Here is a 7,483-nt window from a genome sequence, read left to right as displayed (position 1 = left end):
TCTCGCTGGGTGGTAAAGCTTATCTGGTATCCCTCAAAAGTAGGTGTTTAGATCACCCGGTTACCCGGGCTAGTTGAGCCTTGATAATTAACCCGATATCCCTGAAAGGCAGGTCTAGCATAGGGCTCGCTGGGTGGTAAAGCTTATCTGGTATCCCTCAAAAGTAGGTGTTTAGATCGCCCAGGAACCAGGGCTAGTTGAGCCCTATTAATGAAGTTGGTAACCCTGAAAGGCAGGTCTGGCATAGGGCTCGCTGGGTGGTAAAGCTTATCTGGTATCCCTCAAAAGTAGGTGACTTTAGGGCCCGGGAACCGGGGCTAGTTGAGCCTTCATAATTAACTCGGTATCCCTGAAAGGCAGGTCAGATATAGGGCTCGCTGAGTGGCAAAGCTTATCTGGTATCCCTCAAAAGTAGGTGACTTTAGCGCCCGGGACCTTGCATGGGCAAGTTGAGCGTCGATAATTAAATCGGTACCCCTGAAAGGCAGGTCTGATATAGGGCTCGTTGGGTGCCAAAGCTTATCTGGTGTCCCTCAAAGGTAGGTGACTTTAGGGCCCTGTTACCCGGGCTAGTTGAGCCTTGATAATTAACCCGGTATCCCTGAAAGGCAGGTCTAGCATAGGGCTCGCTGGGTGGTAAAGCTTATCTGGTATCCCTCAAAAGTAGGTGACTTTAGGGCCCGGGAACCCGGGCTAGTTGAGCCTTGATAATTAACCCGGTATCCCTGAAAGGCAGGTCTAGCATAGGGCTCGCTGGGTGGTAAAGCTTATCTGGTATCCCTCAAAAGTAGGTGTTTAGATCGCCCAGGAACCCCGGCTAGTTGAGCCCTATTAATGAACTTGGTATCCCTGAAAGGCAGGTCTGGCATAGGTCTCGCTGGGTGCTAAAGCTTATCTGGCATCCCTCAAAAGTAGGTGTTTAGATCGCCCGGTTACCGGGGCTAGTTAAGCCTTGATAATTAACTCGGTATTCCTGAAAGGCAGGTCTAGCATAGGGCTCGCTGGGTGGTAAAGCTTATCTGGTATCCCTCAAAAGTAGGTGTTTAGATCGCACGGTTACCCGGGCTAGTTGAGCCTTGATAATTAACTTGGTATCCCTGAAAGGCAGGTCTAGCATAGGGCTCGTTGGGTGGTAAAGCTTATCTGGTATCCCTCAAAAGTAGGTGACTTTAGGGCTCGGGAACCCGGGCTAGTTGAGCCTTGATAATTAACTCGGTATCCCTGAAAGGTATGTCTAGTATAGGTCTCGCTGTGTGGTAAAGCTTATCTGGTATCCCTCAAAAGTAGGTGTTTAGATCACCCGGGAACCCGGGCTAGTTGAGCCTTGATAATTAACTTGGTATCCCTGAAAGGCAGGTCTAGCATAGGGCTCGCTGGGTGGTAAAGCTTATCTGGTATCCCTCAAAAGTAGGTGACTTTAGGGCCCAGGAACCCGGGCTAGTTGAGCCTTGATAATTAACCCGGTATCCCTGAAAGGCAGGTCTAGCATAGGGCTCGCTGGGTGGTAAAGCTTATCTGGTATCCCTCAAAAGTAGGTGTTTAGATCGCCCAGGAACCCCGGCTAGTTGAGCCCTATTAATGAACTTGGTATCCCTGAAAGGCAGGTCTGGCATAGGTCTCGCTGGGTGCTAAAGCTTATCTGGCATCCCTCAAAAGTAGGTGTTTAGATCGCCCGGTTACCGGGGCTAGTTAAGCCTTGATAATTAACTCGGTATTCCTGAAAGGCAGGTCTAGCATAGGGCTCGCTGGGTGGTAAAGCTTATCTGGTATCCCTCAAAAGTAGGTGTTTAGATCGCACGGTTACCCGGGCTAGTTGAGCCTTGATAATTAACTTGGTATCCCTGAAAGGCAGGTCTAGCATAGGGCTCGTTGGGTGGTAAAGCTTATCTGGTATCCCTCAAAAGTAGGTGACTTTAGGGCTCGGGAACCCGGGCTAGTTGAGCCTTGATAATTAACTCGGTATCCCTGAAAGGTATGTCTAGTATAGGTCTCGCTGTGTGGTAAAGCTTATCTGGTATCCCTCAAAAGTAGGTGTTTAGATCACCCGGGAACCCGGGCTAGTTGAGCCTTGATAATTAACTTGGTATCCCTGAAAGGCAGGTCTAGCATAGGGCTCGCTGGGTGGTAAAGCTTATCTGGTATCCCTCAAAAGTAGGTGACTTTAGGGCCCAGGAACCCGGGCTAGTTGAGCCTTGATAATTAACCCGGTATCCCTGAAAGGCAGGTCTAGCATAGGGCTCGCTGGGTGGTAAAGCTTATCTGGTATCCCTCAAAAGTAGGTGTTTAGATCGCCCGGGAACCCGGGCTAGTTGAGCCCTATTAATGAACTTGGTATCCCTGAAAGGCAGGTCTGGCATAGGGCTCGCTGGGTGGTAAAGCTTATCTGGTTGGCAAAGCTTATCTGGTATCCCTCAAAAGTAGGTATTTAGATCGCCCGGAACCTGGGCTAATTGAGCCTTATTAAGTAACTTGGTATCCCTGAAAGGCAGGGCTAGCATAGGCCTTGCTGGGTAGCAAAGCTTATCTGGTATCCCTCAAAAGTAGGTGTTTAGATCGCCCGGGAACCCGGGCTAGTTGAGCCCTATTAATGAACTTGGTATCCCTGAAAGGCAGGTCTGGCATAGGGCTCGCTGGGTGGTAAAGCTTATCTGGTATCCCTCAAAAGTAGGTGTTTAGATCGCCCTGTTACCCGGGCTAGTTGAGCCTTGATAATTAACTCGGTATTCCTGAAAGGCAGGTCTAGCATAGGGCTCGCTGGGTGGTAAAGCTTATCTGGTATCCCTCAAAAGTAGGTGTTTAAATCGCCCGGGAACCTGGGCTAGTTGAGACTTGATAAGTAACTTGGTATCCCTGAAAGGCAGGTCTAGCATAGGCCTAGCTGGGTGGCAAAGCTTATCTGGTATCCCTCAAAAGTAGGTGTTTAGATCCCCCGGGAACCTGGGCTAGTTGAGCCTTATTAAGTAACTTGGTATCCCTGAAAGTCAGGGCTAGCATAGGTCTTGCTGGGTGGCAAAGCTTATCTGGTATCCCTCAAAAGTAGGTGTTTATATCGCCCTGGATCTTGAGTTAGTTTGGTCTTAATAATTAACTCGATATCCAAAAGCAGGTTTTGAGGAATGGTCTTTTTAGTGAGTTATAATGTTGAATGAAAGTTTTGAGTTTATTTTGTGTACTGAATGAGAGGGGGGGGGGGTAATTAAAATAATTTCTATGATTAACTTTTGATCAAAAATGCCCTTCTGTACTTTCAAAAATAATTTCTAAAGATATGTTACTTTGACCACCGCTAGATATCATCAGTTTTGCTTTTAATAAGACTTCTTATTAAATATTATTTTTTCCATGTTGCATTCGCTGTTTTATCTACTTCCTAGGGGCGAGATCGAAAGTTCAATGTCTGACAAAAAAACTAGATTCACATAGTTTTTACGCCCCCCCCCCTCCGCCCCCACAACGACCCCCTAAACTAGATATGATGAGTGTTTAAACTATAATCGATTAACAAGTAAGAACAAACGAGTATAAATAATTCTGTATACCCTATCTTCTGTTTATTCACAAATGAAAGTGTAGATTAAAACTATCAAATGTTCATTAAAATGTAATATCGTCATGTAGTTTTAACAGTCACTTGTCTTTCTCCTTTTTCGACTAATGTGTAATCGATGTCGGATGAGAGAAACTTAGAGAAGTTTTAACATCCCCCCCCTCCTCCCCCTAACTATTTGAATTTAGATTTTTATCCGAAATCAATCTTTTGATCTCGCCCCTTACAGTTTTTTATATCAAATTTCTTACTGTTTTTAACATCTGAGAGAATTAGGGTTTGATTAATTATGTTAATTAAATAATACTCTGTACACTTTCTATCAAATCGTATTTCTCTCCATATTGCGTTCATTGCTTTATTTATTTCTTACATTTTTAATAGTTCAGCTAATTAGGGTTTAATTAGTAATCTTAATTAGTAAAAAAATCCCAACAATTTTCTTTGCCTTCTTCTCTTTACGAAATATTATTCGACGTACGACTTATCTTTCTATCTATGATCAGGGGCAAGTAACTCGTGGGTCACCTGCTTTTGAGGGATACCATCTAGTCATAACCATATGAATGGCTCTTTCAAAGAGCTTTGAGATGGCTGGCAAAACACTGACCGGTCTATAATTTCCCTTGTCTAGACAGCTGTTTTTCTTATGAATAGGACAGACTTTGGCTTTCTTTAATGAATCGGGGAAAACTGAATTTTCTATTGCCTTATTTATAAGACATGCTAATGATTTAGCTATAGATGGCACGGCTAGTCTTAATAGCAAGGGTGATATATTATCTACCCCTGTAGCTTTCTTAATATTGATTTTGTTTACATGTTCAATGATAAAAGATTCATGTACCGGTTTAAAAGATAGTGGTTGTGAGTCCTCATCTTTCATGATAGTATCAATTTGTCTAACACTTGAATGTTTTTCATCTATTTGCACATCGTTTGTTCCTATATCCTCTGCCACATTAACGAAATAGTTGTTAAAAATATCACATACAGCACCTTGATCGTTGACCAAACTGTCATTTTCACATATGATAGTATTTCTGATGGTATTATTGCCCTTATTTGTCAAAAACGGTTTGATTGTAGGCCAGAAATCTTTCGACTTTGGCCCCCCTTCACATCTCTCTATAAAATATTTATTTAGAGACTGCCTTTTAACTTTTGTGACGTAGTTTCTTTGAGTTGCATATGCCTTCCAATTTTTGTCTGTATTACATATTTGAAATTTGTGAAATAGCATCTTTTTCCTGTAAACAGCCCTCTTCAGAGTTTTAACCATGAAAGGAACTTGTTTAGGTAAAACTTTCCTCTCCTTGAAGGGAGCATGTTTTTCGATCGTTTCTAAGAATTTGTTTTCAAAATTTTGGTATGCCATATTGACATCTTCCACATCAATAGCATTAATGAAATCTATATTACTTAACTCTTCTAAATAGTTTTGTACATCGAAATTTTTAAAACTTCTACACAATTTGGTTTGTTTGGTTGCCAAAGGAGTGTCGCACTTCAATTGGGCAGCAATACAATGTGGTCATCACTTAAACCACTACTAAAATTTAAAACTTTATGTACATAAGATGACATATTTGTGATAATAAGATCTAAAAGACTTGGTTTTCCATAACTGGTGAAACATGTTGGTTTCTTGATGTGATTTCTAAGATCAAAAACATCACATATCTCCTGCATGACGGAACACTTTGAATCATCTAACATATCATAGTTGAAATCACCTAAGAACATAGAATTGTCATAAGATGCTGATATTTGGTCGGCATACATATTGAAATCAGAAGTGAACAGAGAGTCGAACATACTGGGCGGCTTATATACGCCTGAAATGAACCACTTTTGATTATCAACACATAATTCAATACCTATGGCCTCGATTGACTTGAATTCGAATTTCCTCTTCCTGTCACCTGGTAGATCAGATCTTAGATATGCCACTATTCCCCCTCCATGTGCGTTTTGATCCCTTCTCCATAGGATATAATTGTCCACCTGGAACTGGGCGTCCACAAAAGTCTCATCAAGTTTTGTTTCTGATAAAAAGAGTAGATCAACTATATTTCGAGTTAATAGCTCATGTATGTGCTCGATTTTGCTCCGCAGACTATTTATATTTAGGTATGCGACTATAAATTTCTTTGGATTAGCTTTCCTAGCTGAAAAAGTTCAACAAATATATCGTCTTCCTCATTATCTTTTACTTTCGATTTCCCATTTGGTGTAGCCAAAGGGGAATTACTCTGATTTGTTGATGTGAACTGTACATTTTCGTACATCCCGTCCCCACTCGGCGGCTGGGAGTAAGTGGTTTCCTCGTCATTGAAAAATGAATCCGTAAAGTTTGGTAGTCGGGATTCACACAGATTGCAGTAGAAGTAGTCGTCAGATTTACCAAGACTCATGTAAGCAGCATGATCTAAGTTCAGAAGTCGCATTGTATCGCTTTCTGGTTAGATTTTACTGGTTTTCTACATGTACTGCAAGGAAATCTAACTGGCTCTGGGTTAGGCGACACATCACTGCAGAGGAGTATGCATTTTACTAGGGCGTAATCAAAGCGACTGTTTGTATGTAGCATATTGTATAAATACGACTTCCGGTCACACATCTGATATATAAAATAAGAATTGTTTGTAAACTCCGGCTGATTGTTCACGATTACCATTTTTTCAAAGGTAGAATATTCCTTTCTCAATACTTTGCAGCTGGTGGTGGCATAAATAAGTTGATAAAACTGCATTAAAAGGATAAAAATTTGGGACAGTTGGAATCCACGTATTCCCGCCATCTTGTCACTCACTCACTATGGTAGCTGTTTCCCGTTATGTTGTCGTGGCATATCTTTTGTGATGGAGGCGTTCGCGCACACCAAGTCAACTGATTCTATATGTATTAGTGTATTGCCAGTGAATTTGAAACTGTTCTGTGCAATTGAACTGTGACTGAATTTGTGAAACTGTGACTGTTGTTAAATGATTGCTATTATCACAACTCCCATGATCCATATCTATTCACAATTGTGTTGCCAGTGAATTTGAAACTGTTCTGTGGTTTGTGACTGTGATTTGGTGAAACTTGCTGTTGTAAAAATGAGTGCTTTTATCATAATGCATTGCATAATTGAGCTAAATATTGAATTTAACATACTCTAATTAAGTAACCATCCGCGGTTGACCCAGGGTGGTCATTTCGGAACTTGTTGATCATGTTGCATTTTATGTTGATGTTGCTTTTTGTGTAGGTTTGCCCATATGAGTTGTTATTGAATGGCATCCCACAAATTCTTGCTTTATGCCACGGCCAATACTCGACAAATAAAGTTTAAACTGAATTTGCTTGTCTTTTTCTCTGTATAAATAATACACCCATGTGATGCTTCTTTGTCAGTGATAATTAATATTCAATCCTATATCAATCCATTTCTTTATAATTTACATTGTTAAAGCATTCTTATGCTAATGAGTGCTTACTATTGTGTTATATAATTGTGGACCAGTAGTGCAGGTGAAAGACTATAGCGAAACCAACAAGGTACTGTGAGCAATGCTCACTAAGAATACCCCCCACTTACCCCAATCTCCCAAAGGGTGTTGTTAATAGGTATAAATTATCTCTTTCCTGAGTGTAAAAATATGGTATACTTTTGTAGAAGATATAGTCGAACACAAATCCATGGCATTAACCTATAATTTTGACCTTGAGATCAAAGGTCAAGGTTATAAAGAGGTCATGACTGTACCTAACATAGTCTCATGGTGATACACCCATGTCTTATGGTATGACTATATCAAAACCCTATAATCAATTTTGACCTTGAGGTCAACACAATATCTCTCACTCTCCCACACACTCCCTCATTCTCCTCTCACACTCTCACACACACTCCCTCTCACACTCTCCCTCACTCTCTTTCACACACAC

General features: G+C 41.2%; 1 long non-coding RNA gene across 1 annotated transcript; it reads left to right on the top strand.

Moving 5' to 3' along the window:
* Positions 1 to 5,700: 5,700 nt before the first annotated feature.
* LOC130054608 (uncharacterized) lies at positions 5,701 to 6,893 on the top strand. The gene is made up of 2 exons (XR_008802932.1): positions 5,701 to 5,964; positions 6,268 to 6,893. It is a non-coding gene; the product is annotated as an uncharacterized LOC130054608 (long non-coding RNA).
* Positions 6,894 to 7,483: the final 590 nt, after the last annotated feature.

The sequence above is a fragment of the Ostrea edulis genome, chromosome 5, assembly GCF_947568905.1.
Source record: "Ostrea edulis chromosome 5, xbOstEdul1.1, whole genome shotgun sequence".
In the NCBI taxonomy this organism is placed as follows: domain Eukaryota; kingdom Metazoa; phylum Mollusca; class Bivalvia; order Ostreida; family Ostreidae; genus Ostrea; species Ostrea edulis.
The sequence above is the reverse complement of the archived record's forward strand: the minus strand, read 5'-3'. Positions and strand labels throughout refer to the sequence as shown.